This window comes from Dreissena polymorpha, chromosome 3, assembly GCF_020536995.1.
Source record: "Dreissena polymorpha isolate Duluth1 chromosome 3, UMN_Dpol_1.0, whole genome shotgun sequence".
In the NCBI taxonomy this organism is placed as follows: Eukaryota; Metazoa; Mollusca; class Bivalvia; order Myida; family Dreissenidae; genus Dreissena; species Dreissena polymorpha.
This window is the reverse complement of record NC_068357.1, coordinates 110,892,517-110,919,320: the sequence shown is the minus strand read 5'-3', so window position 1 is coordinate 110,919,320 and position 26,804 is coordinate 110,892,517. Positions and strand designations below refer to the sequence as shown.

Sequence of the window (26,804 nt, the reverse complement as noted above, 5' to 3'; positions counted from 1 at the left end):
GGTCAAGGTCAAATTGAACTTGGCAGGTACAGTACCCTCATGATAGTAAGAAAATATTTGAAGTTTGAAAGCAATAGCTTTGATACTTAAGAAGTCAAGTCAAAACACAAAATTTAACAAAATATCCAGTTACTAAGATATAAAAGGGCCATAATTCTCACAAAATGCTTGATACAGTTGTCTGCTCTTGTTTAAAGATTGGGGTCATGTTGTTAAAGAAGTATGCAAAATATGAAAGCAATATGTTAAGGGACATTGAAAATATTTGAGGTGGTACGCAAACTTTTACATAGATTTTTCAATAATATGCATATTCTAAGTGGAAAAAGTGCCATAATTCTTACAATTCTTACAAAATGCTTGATAGAGTTGTCTGCTCTTGTTAATGGGTTGGGGAAATGTTGGTTAAGAAGTATGCAAAATATGAAAGCAATATGTCAAGACACATTGAAAATATTTGGGGTGGTACGCAAACTTTAACATAGATTTATCAATATAATGCATATTCTAAGTGTAAAAAGGGCCATAATTATTACAAAATGCTTGATAGAGTTGTCTGCTCTTGTTTATAGGTTGGGGTCATGTCGGTTAAGAAGTATGCAAACACTTGCACGCTAACGGGAACGCCGACGCCGGGGTGAGTAGGATAGCTCCACTATATATATATATATTTCATATATAATAGTCGAGCTAAAAATCCGGTAAAGAAGATAAACACGGAAGAACTGCACACATGGATTTCTCAGAACCAAATTAAGTGCTATTATGAAATTGGACGTTAAAAAATAGGGTTACATTATTATGCTTAATTGTTCTGAACTCTTTATTCAAATAACATAGAATGTTTGAATTTTAAAAACATTGTTATAGACAATTAATTTTTATTACTAAACTGTTTCCCATAAGGCCAAAAGAAATCTTGTTTCTGGTCACCAGATTGACCCTCCTTTTGTATCCTTACCCAATCTTTTTTTATTGACACTTTCTTTAAAAATGTCAAAAGTCAATTATTTATAAGTAAGTTATTTTTAAGGTAGATTTGATCACGTTTCAACCAAAATAAGCATAGCAGCACAATTAAGAACAGAACAAAAAAGAACTTTATTAGGTAACTTATACTACATGGTATATCGTTACAAACAAATGTTAATTTATAAACATAAATCACGCAACTCCCGTACCATTCTCACACATTTTCATCCATACGCACTATCCTCAGAAACACACAAACATACACACACACACTTACACTAACATATGCATCAATTCAACATAGAATATACATTTTCATCAAACTTAAATTTTAAATAAATCAATCCAATCAAATATATTTAAGATATTTAAAATATTCGAGGATAGACTTTCCTAAAAAGATGTGAAAATTCAATTAATAAAGGAATCTTGTAATAATTATATGTATGCTTTTAGTTAGGTGACAGTTTACTAAAATCATATTCTATCCCCAGTTGATTATTACACAAATCACAACAAATTGTAAACTGTTAGACTTCCTTAGTTTCAAAACCAAAATACTGGTTAACTAAAGTTCTTCGGCAGATAGTTGAGTTTCCACAATAGTCCTTCATTTCTCTGGTCATATGTGCAGATGCAATGACTGATTTGCAAAAGAAGAGAATGGCCAGGGCATCATCATGGCTTCTTCCTGCTCTGCCGATCTCTTGTATGTAAGCTGCAAATATAATGTGTGTGTATATATATATATATATATACATATATATATATATAAATATACACACATGTGTACCTGCTGTAGAAAATTACTTAATAAGTATAATTTTTAAAAGCCTCAATTAATACATGGCATTTTATATTGCTGTTGCGAGATTCTGTACATTTGTAGTTTTCTATTTTTACTTCAGAATTAATTTGTATCAGATGCATAATTGTCTTTAACATTTGTAGCAGCTATATTATACCACTGAAATATCTGTTATGAACATTTAGAATAAATAATGATATTCAATACAAATAACAGGCTTTTTGGTATGTGTAATGCCTTGGTCAATTACTATATCACAATGAAATATCTTACTTTTGATTAAACAGTTGTTACTGTAGCAAGGTAGTGCAGACTGTTGTAAGTCCCATAGAATGTTAGGCAAGAAGAGACCAATTAAGCAAAAATATTGTCAGTGTTGGCCACAAAATAATATACAGTTTTCAGTAGGTCGGACTAAAAAAGTGCTTGAATTTGGATTTTTACCTTTGAAAAGTGCTTAAAAAGTGCTTGAATTTCATTGGAGAAAATCTGTATGAACCCTGACTCTGTCATTCTGTCCCAAAACTTTAACCTTGGTCATAACTTTTGCAATATTGAAGATAGAAACTTGATATTTGACATGCATGTGTATCTCATGGAGCTGCACATTTCGGGTGTTGAAAGGTCAAGGTCATCCTTCAATGTCAAAGGTCAAATATATGGTTTCAAAATGGCGCAGGAGGGGCATTGTTTTTCTGACAAACACATCTCTTGTTGAATATTGTTAATTTGAGTACCCCATGGTATGTAAAGCATTGCAAACAATCTTGATTCATCATTCAAGAGAGCGTGTTGTACACTAATGCAGTGGTATCTGCAGGGCATGTTTAAACCAATTAATTTGGTACATCCAACTCAGATTACATGCTTCAATAGAAGCCATGTCTAGATTTCTTTGCTGATATGTAAATGTGCGTAATATTAGCTACAAATATGTTGTGTATTAAGCAGATTTGGCGACATATGATGCTACATGTGCAGTATCAAACTGAAATAACTTTTGGCAAAAGCCGGTAAAAAAGTTTGTTTTTGTAATTATCAATGTTTAAATGGTGAACAAGCTAATAGATACGATGAAACCTATTTTCCAACATAATTTTATGAGAGGATAATATATTGCATGTTTGCTTTTAAAACAGGGTTGGCATATTGACTGGTTAATTTAGTATTGACCGGGCTGGTGGTCAATACCCGATTAAAACTGGTCATTACTGGTTATTACCAGTCAATACTGATCGATTGAAAATTGTAGCATTTAAACATCACAATGGAGCTATTTTATATTAATCAATAACAATTCTGTAATTTATATACTTTTTTTGGTTATTTGTTGTAAAAAAAATCTTTAAAGCTGTAAAAAAATACTTCTTGATTATTTATGGAAACGGCCTCAAATACATAAGGACTATCACTAAGGCAATATCTTTATCTCAGTGTATCCCATCTGTTACTAAAGTATTATTACTATTGTAGTTACCATAGTATTTCACTTATCTATTGATATATCTATTTGATAAGCAGATAGACAAACAGAACTCTTGTGTTTTCTAGGGTCATAAATCTGGCCCCTAAGCCTTAATTGGTAGTATTAAAATCCATGCAGTGTTATGTCTCTGATATTTGACATATTTTTATTAAATATTGATTATCTTTGCTCAATGCTCAATTCTGTGCTCATTGCTCAAACTTCAAATAGTTTTGTTGACTTTTATATCTAAGATTGGAGCATAATTATGCTTACCTTATGACCAATGTTGTTAAATTCTGTGTTCGCAATCAGAAACGTAGATAACAACGTCTCTGTCGCAATGCATCTGTAACTGACTGGCTGTTGATAACCTGAAAAAAGAAGAAAGCAGTGTAGTGTCAGGATTAGTTGAAATAATTAGACCTTGGTTACACAGGATTATCATCCCACCAAGGAAAATTACAAGCATCTGGATTTAAGCTCGCTTGGTAGGCATGCTAGAATAATGGTCATCACAGGTTTTAGTCCTGCATGTGTCATATTCTCTTTCTCTTGTGTACTATGACTATGTAAATTGCTTAGCAGTTGAATTTAACATTAAAAAAAATTACCGATTATTTACAATAATAATTATTTTAACTCAGCTCTCTCAGCCATCATAGCAAAAATTGCAAATACAATAGGAAAATTTAAATAGTTCTATTAGAATGCGCAGTGGCTTGTAAAATTTATTATATAGTTGTTTGTAATAAATGAGCATTGATAAAACAATCAAATTAAATGGATGTACAAATACATAATCGATTTTTAAACAGAAAAAAATGAATTATGTAAGCCAAAAATAAACATATCATAGGTAAAAATAAGGATTTTGACGGTACAATAATCCATATAATTAATGTTATCCGAAATTACATTTTCCATTAATTTATCCGAAAACTATTCAACTTATAAAGAGTGAAAAATCTCATACAAAATCAATCGTTCGGTGAAAATGAGTCATACCATTGAAATACTTAATTATAATACTGATAAGAGATAAATAATTTGCACAACGAACCACCTTTTAAAGGTGCTAGTTAACGTACTATTGCCATCGCCTCCGCTATAACATCGTCTGTACCTGCTGACTCTTTGTATACAAAGGGACAGGTAATCCAGACTAAACGTTAAATTGACATAACAAACAATTTGATTGGCTGAGCTAAGTCGGGATCTCGAGATAGCAAAAATTCTCTACTCTTTTGTTTAATGCGCTCTGCCTTCTTACTGAACCGCTCTTTTTTTAATTGTACGCCGCTTTTATTTAGTTTTGCACTCCTCCTTTTTCTATCTTGTGGCCACGACATAGCTAACTCGTGGCCACAATATAGAAAAAAGAGGAGAGCAATTTAAAACAAGAGAAGCACCGCTCTTTTTTTTTAATTGTACGCCGCTTTTATTTAGTTTTGCACTCCTCTTTTTCTAGAAAAAAGAGGAGAGCAATTTAAAAAAAGAGAAGTGAATGTCACCTGTATGCCACCGTAGGTTTTACATTAAGGACCCATTTACAAAACTTCTTGTGTACTCTTTCTAAAGTTTCACCTTGATCGTAACCCCAAACTTCCGAGCAGTAATTTAATACTGATAGGACATACGCGTCCAATAGGTTAAACATTATATTTATTTACTGATAGGACATACGCGTCAAATAGGTTAAACATTATATTTATTGGTACTTTGTTATTGTTAACTAAAGACATAAGCGCATGTAAAGATCGCAATCCTTTCCCAGCAAGTGTTTTCATTGCTAGAGCGAATGACCCGCCGCCGGTAAACACAACCCTTAAGTAGTTGAAGGAGTTAACAATTTCTACCTCTTGATTATTATAAAACCATTTACCGGTAGCACCTACCCTCCCCCCTTTTCGAAAGATCATTACTTTAGTTTTTTCGATGTTTACTGTAAAATTCCGTTTTTGACAATATGAATAAAGGCTATTGAGAGAATTTTGCAGTCCATCTTTGGATTCAGATACGAGCACTGCGTCGTCAGCGAATAGTAATAAGAAAATAGCGATTTGGTCAATATTTATACCTGCATCTATATTTTCCTGTAAGTGCATCTCAATATCATTTAGAAAGAAAAAAAAGCAGATCGGAGAGGTGATCTCACCCTGCAATAGTCCAATGTTGCTATTGAAAAAATTTGACAATGTTCCTAAATGTTTTACGCAAAGTTTAACTTCACTGTACATAGAACGGAGCACGGATAAAAATTTTCCGTCGATTCCTAAATGTATTAGTTTGTACCACAGTCTATTCCTATCTATGCAGTCATATGCTTTACGATAATCCACAAAACAGCAATACAATTTTTTCTTATTATATATTTGTCTCTGTATCAGCGAGTTTAAAATAAACACTGGGTCTAGACAGCCATAATTGTTTTTAAATCCAAATTGAGCGTCAGTTAAAACCGAGTTTTTGTCAGCCCATAATTTAAGTCGCTCGTTCGATACAATAGTGAACAATTTAGAAAAACAGCTTGTTAGTGTAATCCCCCTTAAATTATTTGGGTCGGATTGGTCACCTTTTTTATGAATGGGGATAATCATGCCCGAGGCCCAAGCACGGGGAAATGACTTTGAGTTCAGTATGTGATTAAAAAATGTGTTAAGCGGGCGGACTATTTGTGGTGCGCATACCTTAAAATATTCATACAGAACATTGTAAATCGATGATGATTTATAAACACCAAGTTTCTTAATTGCTTTTAAAATTTTAGTGTCCGAGATTGGGCTATCTAGTCACTCAAATGTCGATCGAATATCTTGGTCATTATCAAACTGGCTAATAAAGTTTGAATAATCATCATTCGTTTGCGTGTCGCCATCAGACATGAGTGTATTAAAATAGTTTTTAAATTCTTCATTTGAAATATCATCTCCGGTTGCCGATTGTTTTCGCGATTGAAATATTTTCCAAAATTCTTTCGGTGACTTTCGCCTTAGATCATTCATCTTACGACAGCGGCCATTATTATATGATTTTTTTGACTGTCGACATTGATATTTGTAATCTTTTTTTTATTATATAGATCCGCGTCCGCGTCCGCCAATGTATTGGTAAATTTTCTAACCGCTTGTTTATAAAGATTATATTTATTTTTGCATTCATCGTCAAACCGCTCTTTCGAGTTATTTCCCTCTTGAAAACATGATTTCCAAATACCACAGGTTCTTTCGAAATATTTATTACCGTATTTACATAGAAAGTTGGTAAAAATCGACGTTAGACAATTAACATCTCCATTTCCGCTGATTTCAATGTTTAAATCATAGATTAGAGAATCTAAATTAGTTGTTATATCGGTTGTAAACACTTCTTTGTATTTGTAATCAAATTTGTTATATTTAGGTTTACATTTCCATTGACGTTCCGACACACAGTGTTCGCTTTTAGTGAGAATGATAGCGGCGCATGATTTGAAAAAGGTTGAAACTCGCCAACGGAAAAAATGGCAAGTATATCAAAGTTACTACGATGTGTAATAAAATATCACCCGTTATCACCCGTGTGTAACAGCGGGTCGTATTTGATGGGTTGTCATGTAAAATCGTTGTTAAATCACAATTTTCAGTGAAAATATATTGGATGTGAATCTTACTTGGATAAATCTGGTTCGTTTTGTTTTAACTTCATTTCCGTATGAGTAATTGTATTTCATAAATATTGTATAAACGTTGCCAAATCACATATTGAGGAGTATATACATTTGATGTTAATATTAATTGGATAAATCTGGTTCGTTTATTTTTCTTTATTTCCGTATGAGTAGTTGTATTGTAACAAGTAAATCGGGTTTTCATAATTGTATAAACGTTGAACAATGTTGACCCATCACGTATTGCAGTGTATAAATATTGGATGGGTATTTTTATTGGATAAATCAGGTTCTTTTATTTTACTTTTAAAATATGAGTAGTTGTATTTGAAAAAGTGAATACAGTTTTATGATAATATGAAACAGCTGGATTTTCACTTCTTAATGACAAGTGTATAAACGTTGACACATATTGCAAGGTAAATATATTGGATGTGAATTTTAATTGGATATATATGGTTCGTTTATTTGCGGTTTATTTCGCGTATGAGAAGTTAAATTTGAATAGGTTTATGATAAGTGAATAAACGTTGACCCATAGTGTAAGTTAAATATATTTGAGGTGGATTATAATTGGCTAATTATGGTTCGTTTATTTTTTCCGAATGGGATAGTTATATTTGAGTTAGTGAATAAGTGTATAAACGTTGACCCATATTGCAAGGTATATGTATTGAATTTGAATTTTAATTGTTTAAATATGGTTCGTTTATTTTGCTTTCCGTATGAGTAGTTGTATTCGAATTAGTGACGAAGTTTGTTATGATAAAACTAACATAGAAATTAATTTCGATTTAGTGTCAATAATGAATAGGTGTTATTGGTTTATTGAATGAACAAACAGAGCATGAATATGCATGCAACTATTCAGTAACATCATATTGATGTAATCATAGCGGCTATCTCTAAAAAAGTTTAATATTAATTAATCATTAATAAATTAAATAATTTGTAGTATATAAATACCAGTCATAACATATTGTATTGTACAGCCTTAACTACAGCACCGAACAGTAACTACACAGCAACTTTGATACCTGCGGTATATATTTAAATATTATAATAATTAGAATAATTGCATGATATAATAATAACACATGCACACACGAACAAGAGCGCGTTAATGACAGTGGAGACGTTATGGTTGAAGTGATTTTCAGTAAACATTTCATGTCTATTTTAGATGTTTGTTTATGTCAACTTGTATTGTTGCCATTCATGCCCAGGCGGATTAAAAATTAACTATTTATACAAGCGATCCCCTGGTCAATAGTTGAACTTGCGTAATTGTTATAAAAGTGTACCACACTCTTAACTCTTTCAAAACAGCAGTTTTCAACCGTGACACACATCAATACAAATATGCTTATACAAGTTATCTGCTATTTTAGTAAATGCAATTAATGTTTCGTTCCATTTGTATAAAACTGCAAGCCATTTTATATAAATTTGATTGTACTGATCAGATAGAAAATGTAATTTCGCAAATATGTGAATTACACGCGTTGGCATCGTAATAAGAAGTCAAACACACAAAAAAACGCAATTGATCAACAATCACCAGAATCATGAATTTGTATCTGTAAATAATGTATATACATGGACATGCTTCCACATATAACGAGTAGATGCTTTTTGTGTATAAATGACCGCAGCCGTATACTCTTCTTCTTCCTTTTCTTCTTCTTGTTCTTCTTGTTCTTGTTGTTGTTGTTCTTCTTCTTGTTCTTATTCTTCTTCTTCTTCGTCTTCTTCTTCTTCTTCTTCTTCTGATGATGATGATGATGATGATGGTAATGATGATGATGATTATTATTATTATTATTATTATTATTATTATTATTATTATTATTAGTTTTTTTACATTGTTTATTATCAATAATAATAATAATAATAACAATAATAATAATTATAAAAAAAAAATAATAATAACAAAAATAATAATAACAATAATAATAATAATAATAATAATAATAATAATAATAATGATAATAACATTCGATCTAAGAAGCTCAAGTAAAATAACAAGAATAAAATTTAAGAAAAGAAGTGATTCTTAACTGGGCTCGAAACACTGACCCCTGGAGTAAAAGCCTATCGCTTAGACCACTCGACCATCCGTGCTAATACTATGATAGTTGTCTTTTACACTTTATAATGGCAATCTTTGTAGTGTCACACAATTTAACGACAACAACAAAACTCTCAAATTATTAAATCGTTTCGCGTTGTAAAGCTTTATAATTTTCAAGTTTTTAATTGTCAAAAGATGCATGTAATAAATACTTTAGAGCATGGTAAATGTTTAGTATTACTGTTTCCTCGCAAATATCGTAACAAGAACGTAAATTTGCGAATCTGGAACAGTTTTTTAATGTTGTCAATTTACCAAAACGTGAAAAGGCTCCTTTAAGAATGGTGGCATGTTAGTGAAATGAGTTTAAATTATGTTCATATAAAAGTGAATGATTTAAATGACATGATAAAGCTGAGGTTTAGATTTGTTGCAAAGACGGTTTATTCATGGAGCTTGATCACGCTGGGTTTAAGACATGAGGCCTAGGTACACTGGGGTTAAGACATGAGGCATTGGCTCGCTTGGGTTTAGTCATGAGGCATGATCACGCTGGGGTTTAGTCATGGGGCATAATCACACTGGGTTTAAGACATGAGGACTTTGTACCCTTGGGGTAAGTCACGAGGTAAAAGCACGATGGTGTTTAGACACGAGGCCTGGGTATGCTGGGGTCAAGCCACGAGGCATGGTCACGCTGGGGTTAAGACATAAAGCATGAGCATGCTTGGCTTAAGACTTGAGGCATAAGCACGCTGGGTTTAGTAATTTAGCATGAGCACACTGGGTATTACACTTGAGACATGGGTACGCTGGTGTTTATACTTAAGGTATGAGCACGCTGGGGTTTAGGTCATGTGGCATAAGCACACTTGGGTGAGGTCATGTGATATGAGCTCGCTGGAGTTTAGAACTGAGACATGAGTACGCTGGGGTCTAGTCATGGGACATGAGCGCCCTGGGGTTAAGACATGAGGCATGATCACACTGGGGTGTAGTAATGAGGCATGAGCTTGTTAGTGTTTGGACTTCAGACATGAGTACGCTGGAGTTTAGTCACGAAATACGAGCACGTTGGGGTTTTAATCATGTGACATGAGCACGCTGGGTTTTATAGATAATAAATGGGCACGTTGGGGTTAAGTCACGAGGCATGAGCACGCTGGGATTCGTTCCTTGTATGATGAGTGCTTTTCCTTACGACTAAATTTAAATTAACGTGGTATACGTCGTGGTGTACATTTCGTAACAAACTCACAACAGGCTATTTAAACTGACAATCAAACGACCATAATACAAATACATAATTAGTTGTTTGTGGTGACATCAGTGATGTATTCGGGGTATTGACTATTCAGTTTCGCAATTTATTCGTAGAGGTTTCTTTGTCGGCATTTTATTTAGAGAAACGAAAGAATCCAGTTTCGTTGAGGTTATTGTTTAACATTCTTTATAAAAGATTGAAATTGTTGACAATGATGTCAGTCTGAATAACGCCTATTACAATCAGATTCCAGATTCCATTTCTGTTTTTAAGCTAGTGTTTGCATGAACGGCAAAGTTTACGTTTATATGTTGATCGTTTAACCGAAACGGGTTAATGCGTATCGGTAATGCATGATGAACATATACGTGATTACGGATCACTGAAACCAGGATACGATTGATATTGCATTTAGGTGAAGCCACATCATTTCGTTTCACTGCGCTTCTGTCAGTTTGTAAGTCCGTTTGTCCGTCAGTTCGGAATCTGGTTCCAGAGTTTTCTTTCTTAACGCTTTCAGATATTTGATTGATGGCTTGTGAGTCTACCTGCATGACTTTCAGATCGAGTTTCGTTTCGGTACATTGATTGTTATCGAAGTTACGAGCCATTGAATTTTCTCTATAATAACAATTTTTCCGACTTTTAATCCTAAACGCTTGCATATATTGACCTGATTTTGGTGTGAGAGTCTACTTACATAGATTTTCGACGAAAATACGGACCTTGAAATGACAATTTTCCAGATTTTTTGGTGCTTATTGTTGGTATGTGAGTGTGCCTTAATGACTTCTAGATCAAGTTCAAGTTTCGTTCCGGTCCATTGATATTAAACGGGCCTTGGACTTCACAAGTTCATCCTAAATAGCTGCATTTGACATCAAATCGCAGTAGGGAGCATTGTGTTCCACAAACACAGCTCTCGTTTTGTAAGCTGTTTTACATTCAAGTTTTCTGTCCAAATAATTGGCAAAAGTTGATTTTTTTTAATGAATATTTTTGATCCAATCCAACATCATAATCACCGGGAAAATGGTCATACTTTCGATCTGTTTATATTTCCTACTGGAAATATAAATGAGTGAGCACTTAACTATTCTTTTGTTATCTGTTTTCGTCCGGTTCCAATAATTTTCATTTTGAAGCTGTATCTCAACATATAACTCGCTTTTACAGTTACCATTGTTGGTAACATAATAAAGAAGTGCCGTTTGACACTTGGATTTGAGTTGAACAAAATATTTCTTAATGTTAATGACACGTTGTTTTGCTTTTTAACATTTCACACATAAATGTTGATGCTTCGATATTTGTCTTGCACAGAACATTGTTATAGATATTTAAGTGCATTTACAATGTTTATTGTGTTAGTAACTATGAAGTGCCAAAATTTATAGTTTTATTAAGCGCTGGAAGAATATTGCTGTTTATGGTCATAGGTTTCATGTGAGTTAACAATTCATGAAATTGTTCATGTTTTGATGACCTACACTACATATGAGTCAAGCTCTACATGTGCCGCAACGCTGCTCTTTTAGATGTCCGTGTTCAGTTTTAGTGTATAGTCGTATTTTGAAGAACGGGTTCTGTTTTGTTTTTATTAAGTTAAGTTTAGTGGTCCCTAACAAACCCTTACACACGTCTTCGGATTGATGTTGTTATCGCTATATACAGAGTATTTTTAGCTTTTCTTCAATGATCCGATATGTTCAACCTTTCATAATTACTGTACGCATAATCAATCGTTCTTCCCAGAGGATGTTCGTGTCACCGACCTAGTTTAAGTGGCAAAATCAATTGCAACCATTCAAAGATATATGAATAAACAGTGTTTAGTGATAGATCTTTGCATCATTTATTGAAACTGGTAAAGCCCCCCCCCCCTTCTCCTCCCGAAGGCACATCGATATTGTAGCGGTCGCCTGCGCACTCTTGCGTACCTTTCTGTTTCATGAAAGCTGATCGATACTGTCGCGTATTCAGGTGGATTGAACTGTCAACAGGGCGCCGCGATCACTCTGCATACACTATGCCCTATAGGGAAGCATACAATACTACTATACGTTCGATTAAAATCAAGATTTTTAAAGTACAATACATATATATGGTAAATTATTGAAAAAAAATAAGACAAGCGTGACAATCCATACGCGTGTATCGCAATGTCGGCATAAACGGTAATGCGTTTCAAAAAATCATCAAGTACCCAGACGATCGCAATATTATTTGTCAGCCATTTAAAATAAGTGAAAATGTAGCAAGAAAATATTCAATTGATATATGCTTATTTTGCAAGAACGTCGTATCTTTGGTTTCGGATAAAAATAAATGATTAGACCTCCAAAAATTTTCACGAAGTCATTTTGAGAGGTCGCTTACAACATCTAGTCAATATATTCAAATACTAAATTGTCCGGTTTAAGCTTGCATACAGCTGTAACTAGTACACATAAGCAACATTTCAACCCCCTTCATTTTCCAAAAAAAAAAAAAAATACAATCCAGATTTCCGCTATAATTATTACTTCCAATTTTCGGACAATAGCTTGTTACAGAACACTTCCATTTTGCTTTAATCCGTTCACATATCTTGCATGCTTCACAACAGTCATAAACGCTCACAAGTAACGATTATCAAAAATATATTGTTCTCCGTTTGAACACGTGAAAACCTGCACGTGAGCGTGTGAGATTTTAACGCGCGCTCATGAAAACATATTTTGGATGTCTCATCTATGCCACCATAGAGATATTTACTTTTGGTTAAATCCGGACCAACCTGGATTTACCTATATGAAAATCGGATTGATAATAATTATCAACGAGCGTGAATGCATAATCGCGATGTATTGAACATCACTAAATAACTGATTACGGTCTTTCTTTCTTTATTTATTTATTTTGAACTTGCAGTCAAGGATAACGCATGAAAGTGCAAGCACTTATTTCCAATTGGGTCCTTTGGTTTTGCTGAAGAGACAGTATTGGGATACAAGGAATCCATGTGCGATACTCCAGCTATATGCGAATAGATCCCTTGGTTCTAGCACCAATACACGCGAGAATTACCTGGGTTTCATACAAGTACATATATAGTTAGGTGGAAAACACTTGAAGCATTACTGAAATGTCCAGTGCCCCGACCAGGAATTGAACCGGGGACCTCTTTAATGGTAGACCAGAGTGTTACCACTCGACAACCGCACCACTCAGAATGCATTGTAGTTGACTTGAAATCAGAACGGTATAGAATTCAATTAAGCGATTTTAAACATGTGTGGCATCTTATTTAATCACAATAACAATTGAGTTGATTAGTATTTAATGGGTCATTACGACTTTAATGTCAAACTCCTACATAAAAAAGTCATGCTGAAAATACACCGACAAATCCCAATACCGGACACTCATTATTTGCTCGTCATGTGCGTATACAACGCGTGTTCCGACATAACTCAGTTTAAATTGAAATGAAAATTGAATTTAGGTCTGAATCATATTTATATGTTTAGTATTTCTAATAACATCACTGTGTTGAAATGTAAATCGAAATTAACCACAATTAACGGCCAACATTTGGCTTGCAGACTGGTAATATTTTCAAGCAGTTTATTCGTGAACAAGTAAATAATTGCAATATTTGCATACACTGCCTAAACACTGAACGTTTTAATTCACAGAGCGAGAAGTAGGTTTTAATGTATAGTGCCTGCGCGTCATAATGTAAACGTGTTTTTAAGTAAGCGTGTGTTTTGTTTTGCCGTATTCTGTTTATATGACTTAGCTATTGGTTATAAATATTTGAATTGATGCTGCGCGTTGCTAAAAACTTTGTACAATTGCGCCTTTATATCAACTTCGTAGTTTGAAACTATTCAATAAAGGCTTACTTATTACTTAAATCAGTAAGTACTATCTGCGACGTATTTATTTAACTTTTGTTTTGTACTAAATAATCATTTTGCGTGAAAACGTTTTTGTTAAAATAAAAAGAACGGTTATTATCTTTGTGAAATATACGATCGAGTTATTTGCCAAAAAAAGATATTGATTCTGATTATTTTGGTATCAACTAATTTAGTATGTGATTAGTTTTATTGTTTCCTTGTCTAGTGTTCCACAAGACACTTTAAGAACATCTTAGTATGCGCGGAACTATCTGGGGTCACAAAAGTCACGTATCTTATAATGTTCCTCTTGTAAAATAATGAGTGCAAACATGACATTTAAATACTGAGTTCAACGCCTGTTGTCAACGCAACAGTAAATATCTTGTTTCATTTCCTTCAGAATATACAGAGCGTTTTTAAGATAAATTATTTTGGTTAAATGTTAAGGTTTGTTATATGTTTGTTTGTTATATGCACTTTTTTAACCACAAGTCTGTCTGTGAATACAAGTGACTACATTTTTTAAAAACTACTAAAATAACAAACAAACAACTTGCATTGGAGAAAAACAGGTGTATGAAACTTCTTATTTGTTTTACCTGGTTGGTTTTAAAGATGTCATCGCCCCATTGTATTCTTATGATTGTCCCGTCTGAAATTAAGGCCGAGTCAGTTTCATGTTCCATTTGAGGAAATTATTCGTTGAATTTTCTCGTTGACATGCAGAGTGTGTACACTTGGTATAGTTGCAAAAAATTGATCCGTTTAGATATGGCACAGAGGCTAAAACCGTTAACAACTAGGATTTTGTATAACGACACACTATTTATTAAGACCAACATAATGAGTTTGCGTCGTCAGACACGGACAAGTTGAAGGGTATTATTTCTGTATCAATTCGTCTCTCTTATCAGTTCCTTGCGCGACATGTGTACGTTCGCATTACATTATATGCTTTATAATCTGTAGGCCTATAATAAATGTGACACTTCATTTAAAGTTATCAGCACAATTACGCATGTTGAGTGAAGTTCCTATGGCCACTCCCGTTTGTTTAGCCTTTCATAATGCACACATTGCAGTGCGTATCTAACCACTTGTTTATAAGAAATTTTGTATTTGATGTCACACGTCCCAACGATTAGTAAGGATTCATAACTAGGGACTTCAAAGTCAACGCAAACAGTCTTAAATTAAATACAACTTTCAAATATTATCAACCTTTAGAGCGAGATTATACGATTTTTTTTATATGTGTTAAATTGTAAAATATTGATAAAATATGTTACAATAACACAAAATAGGCAAGAAAAATTATACATTAAATACGAATTTTATAAATGCAGCAAAGACAAATTAGCGCCCCGAGCCGATTGTGACGAATATATTTTTCTACAAAAACCGAAGCATTCGTCTTTTTATTAGGACCGGAGTTAGTGTTCGTGTGTCGTATGAATATATATCGTTGCGGGAATTTAAATGAACCGTTTAACTAAGTTTAGATTTATATCGTACATGCATGATATACACGCTGGTGAATTCGATTGTATAGCCGTTTTCGATTTCAGAATTAAATATCTAGCTTATTTCGCATTTTCGACACGTGTTCTTCTAAATTTTTATTTTATTTCATATTGAAAAATATATATAATAAGTTTTTTTACACATTTTATATAAATTCATTAATTTTTGACAAAATCGTATAATCTCGCTTTAACATTCTTTTAAGTTTTTCCCCAGCAGTCTATCACTGATACACTATAAAATATCGATATTAACTCGGAAAAAAGCACGTGCATGTTATTGCGTAACCAACGACTTGTTCTGTTTCTTCAACATGCGCGCGCTGAATGAAGGGGGGGGGGGGTGTTAGCAAGTCTGCCATATTTGTAATGTGGATCTGTAGAAAGCCTGTTGAAATTTCTGCATCTCTTTATCTGACAAAACGGGAAATTTTTAAAAGCTCTTTGCATCACGGAGGATCCCCGTTCGTTCCCCGACCCGACTAAATTATCTTGAATGGATTGGTCATGAAATACTTCCAATCTCCCCTAGCTCGGATCTAAGTTGGGCAGATGTCTGTTAATGGCAAGAGTTTGTACACTTTATACTGTTAACTCAGCCAACCAATAAAATGTGTGAGCAGGTAAACTGATCGGCTTGATATGACTGAAATTCAGCTGGTTTCATACACTGAGCATGGGCTATTCCTGGGCCCTAAATTGGTTTCATACACTGAGCATGGGCTATTCCTGGGCTCTATATTGGTTTCATACACTGAGCATGGGCTATTCCTGGGCTCTATATTGGTTTCATACACTGAGCATGGGCTATTCCTGGGCTCTATATTGGTTTCATACACTGAGCATGGGCTATTCCTGGGCTCTATATTGTTTCATACACTGAGCATGGGCTATTCCTGGGCTCTATATTGGTTTCATACACTGAGCATGGGCTATTCCTGGGCTCTATATTGGTTTCATACACTGAGCATGGGCTATTCCTGGGCTCTATATTGGTTTCATACACTGAGCATGGGCTATTCCTGGGCTCTATATTGGTTTCATACACTGAGCATGGGCTATTCCTGGGCTCTATATTGGTTTCATACACTGAGCATGGGCTATTCCTGGGCTCTATATTGGTTATTTTTTTACGGGTTCTTTTAGCAACCGTTGCTAATACTAGTTGACACATGCCGGCACAAACTCGATGTTGGTGATACTCCGCTAACTGTCCATCCGTGTAACCCAGCCTCACTTCGAACTTTATCTTATTTTAAACTCAAACATTTTGACTGCGAATACCTTAAATTAACGCTTTCTTGCTTAAAATAATAACACAAATCGTCTTGCAGCAACATCGGTTCGATATTTGAATACTTAAACAAGTATTGCTTATGATCTTTCGTCCCCATATCATCAGATCTCATCGCGCCCATGTCATTCGTCAAATGTTGACCTCTCTGATCCTTGCGTTTGATCATTCCCATCTAAGCAAAGCCTAATTTGGCATTTAGCACCAACCGGGAGCATGTGTTATAATCAAAACACATTTTTTTCCATTTAATATTGCATATATAGGTCATACAAAAATGGACTTGAATGGCTCCCATAATACAATCCCAACCGTTCGTTACCACAGTTGGTTAAGCGTGTGGCTATTATATTAATTTGTGAAAACATTATTTTGAATGATACATAATGAAATTATAACGAAAAATAAACTTCTCTGAAAAAAAAATTAACTATTAAATAAATAAATAAATAAATAAATAAATATTAATAGTGAAGTGTTTTTTGTTCAGAAATATATATTTATATTTACATGATGTCTGGTTTTTGTGTGCATGGTGTTTGATTCGATGGAAAGAAAACTCCCATTTCTCAAAGGAGCAATTGAAAATCTCATTGTAATGAGGTTGCTTTAAGACATTTTGTAACACATAACATGCAAACTTGCCGATGTAGTGAATTTCCGAAAGTTAACAGTTATATCACTTAACTTCACTTATTTCCAAAGCGTAAAGTTATATAACATGGGAAGATTTTGATCGCCTGTGTATGATGACCATTGATAACATTGGTCGCTCCGCCTGATTGTTCAAATGTGTTTGTCGGAGAATTTCAAGTAGCCTTAACATCGAATTAGTTAAACCGATGAGTCAAAATGAACGACGAATATATGTTTACTCGTTACGCTTTATTGAACGTACAAGTATTTAACATTTCTTTCCAGAAGTCATGCATATATTTGTTCTGGTAGAAATGTATGTATGAACAACCATCTGAACACTGCGAGTGCTCCTCTTTTAATATTGACGAAGATGGTGATAAGTAACCTGTACACGAGCTTACCGATATTTAACGGCGAGCACTATCTTGGGTGTCCGGAAGTCCTCAATGGCGCATGCTGTAGGGTGTTTCAATATTACAAATAAATCTCAGCAACAGTGGTACCAATAACATATATATTCGCAGTAGTTATGGTAGCAGACAGATACGATTTGCGTGTTGTAGGATGTGTAGTGTTAGCAAACAGATTCGCTGTTCGTGTAGTAGTGGAAGCAGACACATTTGCTGTTCGTGTTGTAGCAGTAGTAATGGTAGCAGACATATTCACTGTTCGTGTTGTAGCAGGAGTAATGGTAGCAGATATATTCGCTGTTCGTATTGTAGCAGTAGTAGTGGTAGCAGGCATATTCGCTGTTCGTGTTGTAGCAGTAGTAGTGGAAGTAGACATAATCTCTGTATGTGTTGTAGCAGTAGGAGTAGTAGCAGACATATTCGCTGTGCGTGTTGTAGAAAAAGTAGCAGACATATTTGCTGTTCGTGTTGTAGCAGTAGTAATGGTAGCTTTCATATTTCCTGTGCGTGTTGTAGCAGAAGTAGTGGTAGCAGACACATTCGCTGTTCGTGTTGTAGTAGTAGTAGTGGTAGCAGACATATTTGCTGTTCGTGTTGTAGCAGTAGTAGTAGTAGCCGACATATTCGTTTTGCGTGTTGTAGCAGTAGAAGTAGTAGCAGACATATTCGTTGTGCGTGTTGTAGCAGTAGACGTAGTAGCAGACATATTCGGTGTGCGTGTTGTACTGTAGCAGTAGCAGACATATTCGGTGTGCGTGTTGTAGCAGTAGTATTGGTAGGAGACAGATTCGCTGTGCGTGTTGTAGCAGTAGTAGTGGTAGCTGACATATTCACTGTTCGTCTTTTAGTAGTAGTAGTGGTAGCAGACATATTCGCTGTGCGTTTTGTAGCACTTGTAGTGGTAGCTGACATATTCGCTGTGCGTGTTGTAGCAGTAATGTAGTGGCAGACACATTCGCTGTTCCTGTTGTAGTAGTAGTAGTAGTAGTAGCAGACATATTTGCTGTTCGTGTTGCAGCAGTAGTAGTGGTAGCAGACATATTCGCTGTTCGTGTTGTACCAGTAGTAGTAGTAGCAGACATATTTACTGTGCGTATTGTAGCAGTTGTAGTGGTAGCAGACATATTCGCTGTGCGTGTTGTAGCAGTAGTAGTAGTAGCAGACATATACGCTATGCGTGTTGTAGTAGTAGTAGTAGTAGCAGACATATTCGCTGTGCGTGTTGTAGCAGTAGTAGTGTACCAGACATATTCGCTGTGCGTGTTGTAGCAGTAGTAGTAGAAGTAGCAGACATATTTGCTGTGCATGTTGTAGAAGTAGCAGGCATTTTTGCTGTTCGTGTTGTATCAGTAGTAGTGGTAGCAGACATATTCTCTGTTCGTGTTGTAGCAGTAGAAGTAGTAGCAGACATATTCGCTGTGCGTGTTGTAGTTGTAGTGGTGGTAGCAGACATATTCGCTGTGCGTGTTGTAGCAGTAGTAGAGGTAGCAGACATGTTCGCTGTGCGTGTTGTAGCAGTAGTAGTAGTAGCAGACATATTTGCTGTTCGTGTTGTAGCAGTAGTAGTGGTAGCAGACATATTCGCTGTTCTTGTTGTAGCAGTAGTAGTGGTAGCAGACATATTCGCTGTGCGTGTTGTAGCAGTAGTAGTAGTAGCAGACATATTTGCTGTGCGTGTTGTAGAAGTAGTAGTTGCAGCAGACATATTCGCTGTTCGTGTTGTAGCAGTAGTAGTTGTAGCAGACATATTCGCTGTGCGTGTTGTAGCAGTGGTAATGGGAGCAGACATATTCGCTGTGCGTGTTGTAGCAGTTGTAATGGTAACAGACATATTCGCCGCTGTGCGTTTTGTAGCAGTAGTAGTGGTATTGACATTACTGACGGTATTGGCATATTATCAGTAAATTGGAAAGTAGAAACAACTGAAATTGAATTAAAAGTGAGAGATGCACCTGTAGTGACATCAACATGAGTTGGTAAATGTAGGAAACGCGCCATTAATCCGGACATACCGGTCCAGTTTGTCGCCTTCGGCATTGTCCTATTACCTGATAAGTTTTAGTGTTTTTTGTAGTGTCTGAAACGGAGAGCTTGCTGCGTTGTTTGAGGTCAGCGTGTGGTTGGAAAACGTTCGACCAAGGTTGATTCACTCGCCTTTTTATCAACTTTAACAGGAATCTGGGATAGTTATATTTGAGTTAGTGAATAAGTGTATAAACGTTGACCCCTATTGCAAGGTATATGTATTGGATGTGAATTTTACTTGTTTAAATATGGTTCGTTTATTTTGCTTTCCGTATGAGTAGTTGTATTCGAATTAGTGACGAAGTTTGTTATGATAAAACTAACATAGAAATTAATTTCGATTTAGTATAATAATGAATAGGTGTTGTTGGTATATTGAATGAACAAACAGAGCATGAATATGCATGCAACTATTCAGTAACATCATATTGATGTAATCATAGCGGCTATCTCTAAAAAAGTTAAATATTAATTAATCATTAATAAATTAAATAATTTGTAGTATATAAATACCAGTCATAACATATTGTATTGTTCAGCCTTAACTACAGCACCGAACAGTAACTACACAGCAAATTTGATACTTGCGGTATATATTTAAATTTTATAATAATTAGAATAATTGCATAATATAATAATAACGCATGCACACACGAACAAGAGCGCGTTAATGACATTGGAGACGTTATGGTTGAAGTGATTTTAGTAAACATTTCATGTCGATTTTAGATGTTTGCTTATGTCAACTGGTATTGTTGCCATTCATGCCCAGGCGGATTAAAAATTAACTATTTATACAAGCGATCCCCCGGTTAATAATTGAACTTGCGTAATTCTTATAAAAGTGTACCACACTCTTGACTCTTTCAAAACAGCAGTTTTCAACCGTGACACACATCAATACAAATATGCTTATACAATTTATCTGCTATTTTAGTAAATGCAATTAATGTGTCGTTCCATTTGTATAAAACTGCAAGCCATTTTATATAAATTTGATTGTACTGATCAGATAGAAAATGTAATTTCGCAAATATGTGAATTACACGCGTTGGCATCGTAATAAGAAGTCAAACACACAAAAAAACAAACGCAATTGATCAACAATCACCAGAATCATGTAATTTGTATCTGTAAATGCTGCATATACATGGACATGCTTATTAGTTTTTTTACATTTTTTATTATCAATAATAATAATAATAATAATAATAAAAATAATAACAAAAGTAATAATAATAACAATAATAATAATAATAATAATAATAATAATAATAATAATAATAATAATAATAATAATGATAATAATAATAATAATAATAAAAATAATAATAATAATAATAATGACAATAATAACATTCGATCTAAAAAGCTCAAGTAAAAAAACAAGAATAAAATTTAAGAAAAGAAGTGATTCTTAACTGGGCTCGAAACACTGACCCCTGGAGTAAAAGCTAATACTATGATAGTTGTCTTTTACACTTTATAATGGCAATCTTTGTAGTGTCACAAAATTTAACGACAACAACAAAACTCTCAAATTATTAAATCGTTTCGCGTTGTAACGCTTTTAATTTTCAAGTTTTTAAATCGTCAAAAGATGCATGTAATAAATACTTTAGAGCATGGTAAATGTTAAGCATTACTGTTTCCTCACAAATATCGTAACAAGAACGAAAATTTGCGAATCTGGAACAGTTTTTTAATGTTGTCAATTTACCAAAACGTGAAAAGGCTCCTTTAAGAATGGCGGCATGTTAGTGAAAAAAGTTTAAATTATGTTTATATAAAAGTGAATGGTTTAAATGACATGATAAAGCTGAGGTTTAGATTTGTTGCAAAGACGGTTTATTCATGGAGCGTTATTACGCTGGGTTTAAGACATGAGGCCTAGGTACACTGGGGTTAAGACATGAGGCATTGGCTCGCTTGGGTTTAGTCATGAGGCGTGATCACGCTGTGGTTTAGTCATGGGGCATAATCACACTGGGTTTAAGACATGAGGCCTTTGTACCCTTGGGTTTAGTCACGAGGTAAAAGCACGATGGTGTTTAGACACGAGGCCTGGGTATGCTGGGGTCAAGCCACGAGGCATGATCACTCCTACATAAAAAGTCATGCGGAAAATACACCGACAAGTTCTACTACCGAACACTCATTGGCTCGTCATGTGCGGAAAACAACGCGTGTTCCGACATAACTCAGTTTAAATTGAAATTTCCTTTAACATCACTGTTTTGAAATATAAATCGAAATTAACCACAGTTAACGACCAATATTTGGCTTGCGGACTGGTAATATTTTCAAGCAGTTTATTCGTGAACAAGTAAATAATTGCAATATTTGCATACACTGCCTAAACAGTGAACGTTTTAATTCACAGAGCGAGAAGTAGGTTTTAACGTATAGTGCCTGCGCGTCATAAAGTAAACGTGTTTTTAAGTTAGCGTGTGTTTTTTTTCCGCATTCTGTTCATATGACTTAACTATTGGTCATAGATATTTGAATTGATGCTGCGCGTTGCTAAGAACTTTGTACAATTGCGCCTTTATATCAACTTCGTAGTTTGAAACTATTCAATAAAGGCTTAGTAATTACTTAAATCAGTAAGTATTTATAAAAAATTTGTTTTGTACTAAATAATCATTTTGCGTGAACATGTTTTTGTTAAAATAAAAAGAACGGTTATTATCTTTGTGAAAAAAAAAGATATTGATTCTGATTATTTTGGTATCAACTAATTTAGTATGTGATTAGTTTTCTTCATTGTTTCTTTGTGTAGTGTTCCACAAGACACTTTAAGAACATCTTAGTATGCGCAGAACTATCTGGGGTCACAAAAGTCACGTATCTGATCATGTTCCTCTTGTAAAATAATCAGTGCAAACATGACATTTAAATACTGATTTCAACGCCTGTTGTCAAAGCAACATTAAATTTCTTGTTTCATTTCCTTCAGAATATACAGAGCGTTTTTAAGATAAATTATTTTAGTTAAATTTTAAGGTTTGTTATATGTTTGTTTGTTATATGCACTTTTTATAACCACAAGTCTGTCTGTGAATACAAGTGACCTACATTTTTTAAACCACTTTAATAGCAAACAAACAATTTGCATTGGAGAATTTTAAATTGTTGAAAAACAGGTGTATGAAACTTTTTTTTGTTTTTTGTTTTGAATGACAGAATAAATGATGTAGTTAATGCCCAGTCTCTGCCAAGAAACAATTCAGACCATGATTTTTCATTAAATGTTGTTATAAGGGAGTTACCGGAGTCAGCATCAGAGAATATTATAAATAAAGTTAACGCCCTTATCAAAGACGGATTGAAAGTATCCGGTGTCGAATGTGCAAGGGCTGAGAGAAAAGAATCCAGGAACTCTAGTAAGCCCGGTCTTGTGGTTGTGGGGTTTCATTCGCACAATTATAAACGAAAATTCATGGAGAAAAAGAGCGTTCTCAGGTATAGCCAGCAATACCAAGGTGTTTATATTAATCACGATAAATACTTACAGGAAAGGCGGATGGCAGACAATTTCCGTACCATTTTAAATTCTTTGAATGTCGGTGATCTCGTCATGCAGGGTTCACGTGTGATGTAAGGGAACAAACGTGATCGAGTTTGTTCCCCTACTGATGGATTTCATGATAATAACCGTAGCAGCAGGGATAGAAATTTCTCAATTATAGGCCGGAGAGAAATTCCCAGAGGGATCGACAGGGGGGGAAATCCCAACAATGACAGACGAGGTTTGAATTACTCCAACGACAGGACGGGAGGGAATAATGGTAATGATGGGCAGGAAAACAGCAGATATAGTGTCGGGCGGGGTGGGAATAATGGCCCCGATATGCAGGAAAACAACGGTATTAATGACAGGCGGGGTGGGAATAGTGATCGTGATGTGCATGAAAACAACAGATAAAGTGACAGGCTGGTCGGGAATAATGACTCCTCTCGGAATAGGGGAGGATGGCAGAGGGGAGGAACAGGACGTGGAAGAAGCCGTGGTCGTGGGCACTACAAAGGTCAAAACAGAAACAATCATTAGTTTAAAGCCGGGTTTTGGAATGTCCGTGGATGGAATAACGACCCAAATACTGACAATTTTAACTTACGCTATTCATGTATTATTAAGGAAGATTTTGCATATTTGCTATTTGTGTAAATTAGAAAACAATGATTAAAAAAAAAAGACAGATTGATAAAAGTAAATCGTTTTGAGTGTAATAACTAATTGTGTGTGATATAATGCATATATAAGTTTGGGATTATTTTCACTTCATTTAAAGTTGGTTTAAAGGGATCTTTTCACGCTTTGGTAAATTGACAAAATTGAAAAAAGTTGTTTCAGATTCGCAAATTTTCGTTTTAGTTATGATATTTGTAAGGAAACAGTAATACTGAACATTTACCATGGTCTAATATAGCCATTATATGCATCTTTTGACGATTTTAAAACCTAAAAATTATAAAGCGTTGCAACGCGAAACGATTGAATAATTTGGAGAGTTCTGTTTTTGTCGTTAAATTTTGTGAAATTACGAAGATTGCTTATATAAGGTATAAAATACTTCAAGTATATGTACTCGGCGGAATAGCTCAGTAGGCTAAAGCGTTTTTACTTCAGGACTCTGGCAGGACTCCAGGGGTCACTGGTTCGAAACCTGGTCCGGGCAATGTTCTTTTCCTTTTTTTAATTTTATTCTTGATTTTTTACTGGAGCTTTTACGATCCAATGTTTACATTTATCGATATAAAGCATTTAATGAATAAGTTAAAAAATGCCAAAATCTGTGAAAAGGCCCCTTTAAAGTGTTGACAAAAGGTCCATTATTTAACTATTGATTTGTTGTAAAAAGTAAAATAATAATACAGGTCATACAAGGTGCTGTTCATAATTTACCATTTACTTCGTAATAGTTCATGAATACTGCTAATGTTTTAAATAGAGAATAATAGGTTAGTGTTGATTATAGATCAGGTTTATCATGCGAGGCTTAGAAAACAAAAAGCACGAGCCTTGGCGAGTGCTTTTTCGTTTTCGTGCCGAGCATGATAAACCTGATCTATAATCAACACTGACCTATTATTCTATTTATCCCACTTTTTATTAAGTAAACTTTTTTTATTTAAACAAAATAAGTTTTCATGAGTGTTTGTCGTACTTCGATAATGACTGTAGTGTAACCAAGGTCAGTGTATTACTCCGCGTTCCAAAAATAACCGCTGATCAAATAATCATTTTTTTTAAATCAGAATATCGTTCTGTAACAGTGTCGAGCGTTATTAATTACAATTTTAATCATATTGAATTGCAAATCTTTAAGTTTTATGATATCAATATGACATTAAGTTGTTACAAGGAACTACATTTGTTTACAACGTAGCATAACACCACACACAATTCACTTTCGATATCAAACTATCGATCAAGTCGATCACGAGGTGCACAATATTTGCTTCTTTGTTATATGTGGTTATTTCGTGACGAAATAACAAAGATTACTTGGATTTAAGCTAATTATATACATTAACATTTTGAATGTTGAAAGTGAAACCAAAGAATTTTGAGGCAAAGTTGTTCGAACTAAAAAAAACATTTGCTGGTGAAGTGACTGGGTGGGGCGAACATCATGATCAACTTGTTCGACGGTAGACAGTGGTTGTCTAGGCTGCATTTCGGCCATAGTTTCGGTGCATGAAGGTGAACAAGAGGAATCTGTTGGATTGTTACATTTACTGGACTGAGCAAGAATGAACCCTTTTGCTGCTGTTAAACAGATATGTTGGAATAATTGGTTATGGACTGGACATTTTTGTGCCCTGTTATGGCCATGGTTTCAGTGGGTGTAATGTTTGCATTTCGAAGTTTTTGGACCAGGAATTTGCGAACTGAGTGGTTCGTTATTCTCTTGTGCTTGAGAAAGCCGGCGTCTTTTGCCATGGCCTTCAGCATCTGACCTAGCTTGTTGACACCCAATTGTTGACGCAAGAACCACTGGGATGCAGTGTCATTTGTGCGTATTGCCAGGTTGAAAAGATGCTTTGAAGAAAAATCAGATGGACGCATATCCGAGTACAGCTTGTAAATTAACACAGGATTTCTTGGTCCAGACGATTGTTTTCTACGGTCAAAGGGGAGCAACTCGAACTGACTTCTTCAAAGGGGAGCAACAACAACAGAACCTATTTGCATAGTGCTAAATTTATCTAGTACTAGAGGTTTTAATAAAAATAAATGACAAAAAACACGTTTTTTTGCTACTTTTCTTTGTTTTAAGGTCATTAAGATTGACAAACTTTTGAGATTGTTTTTATTATTGATGCACTTTGCAAATACAGGTGACGAGGTGCGTGGGAAAAAGTAGTCCCGGTTCGGCAGTTGATGACGTCATTTCGTGCCATTGATTATAGCCTTGCCGTTGATTATAGATGAAATTTAATCAACGGGGCTTTAATCAACCGATTTCGCTGTAAAAGTGGGATAAAACATTTTTTTTATCAACTGTTGCAAATGGTTTCTCAACAATGTTTAAATTTGCAAGTATTTCAAATAATTTACGCCTTCTAATTTTGCCAAGAATTGGGTGCAACATTTTGATTTATTTTTACACATTTAGCAAAGTCATAATTTTCTTATTTTTGTTAATACATAGAGTACATGTTCTTAGCTGTTTTGAAGCAATGATGTAACAAAGTATTTTAATTTTCTTTATAGTTTTTTTAATGAACTAAGTATTGAAAAATGTCCATTTTGTAATTTTTACATTGATTTTGATGCATTT

The 26,804-nt window shown here is 34.6% G+C and overlaps 1 long non-coding RNA gene and 2 pseudogenes across 1 annotated transcript; 2 read left to right on the top strand and 1 right to left on the bottom strand.

Moving 5' to 3' along the window:
- Positions 1-1,382: 1,382 nt before the first annotated feature.
- On the bottom strand, positions 1,383-4,385 carry LOC127871021 (uncharacterized). Its single transcript, XR_008045043.1, has 3 exons — positions 4,337-4,385; positions 3,522-3,619; positions 1,383-1,690 (listed from the first exon to the last, which is right to left on the bottom strand). It is a non-coding gene; the product is annotated as an uncharacterized LOC127871021 (long non-coding RNA).
- Positions 4,386-6,500: 2,115 nt separating this feature from the next.
- Positions 6,501-26,804, top strand: part of LOC127871014 (beta-1,4-mannosyltransferase egh-like) — a 37,419-nt pseudogene continuing 17,115 nt past the window's right edge.
- The window catches only part of LOC127871015 (beta-1,4-mannosyltransferase egh-like), a 47,603-nt pseudogene continuing 27,593 nt past the window's right edge, over positions 6,795-26,804 (top strand).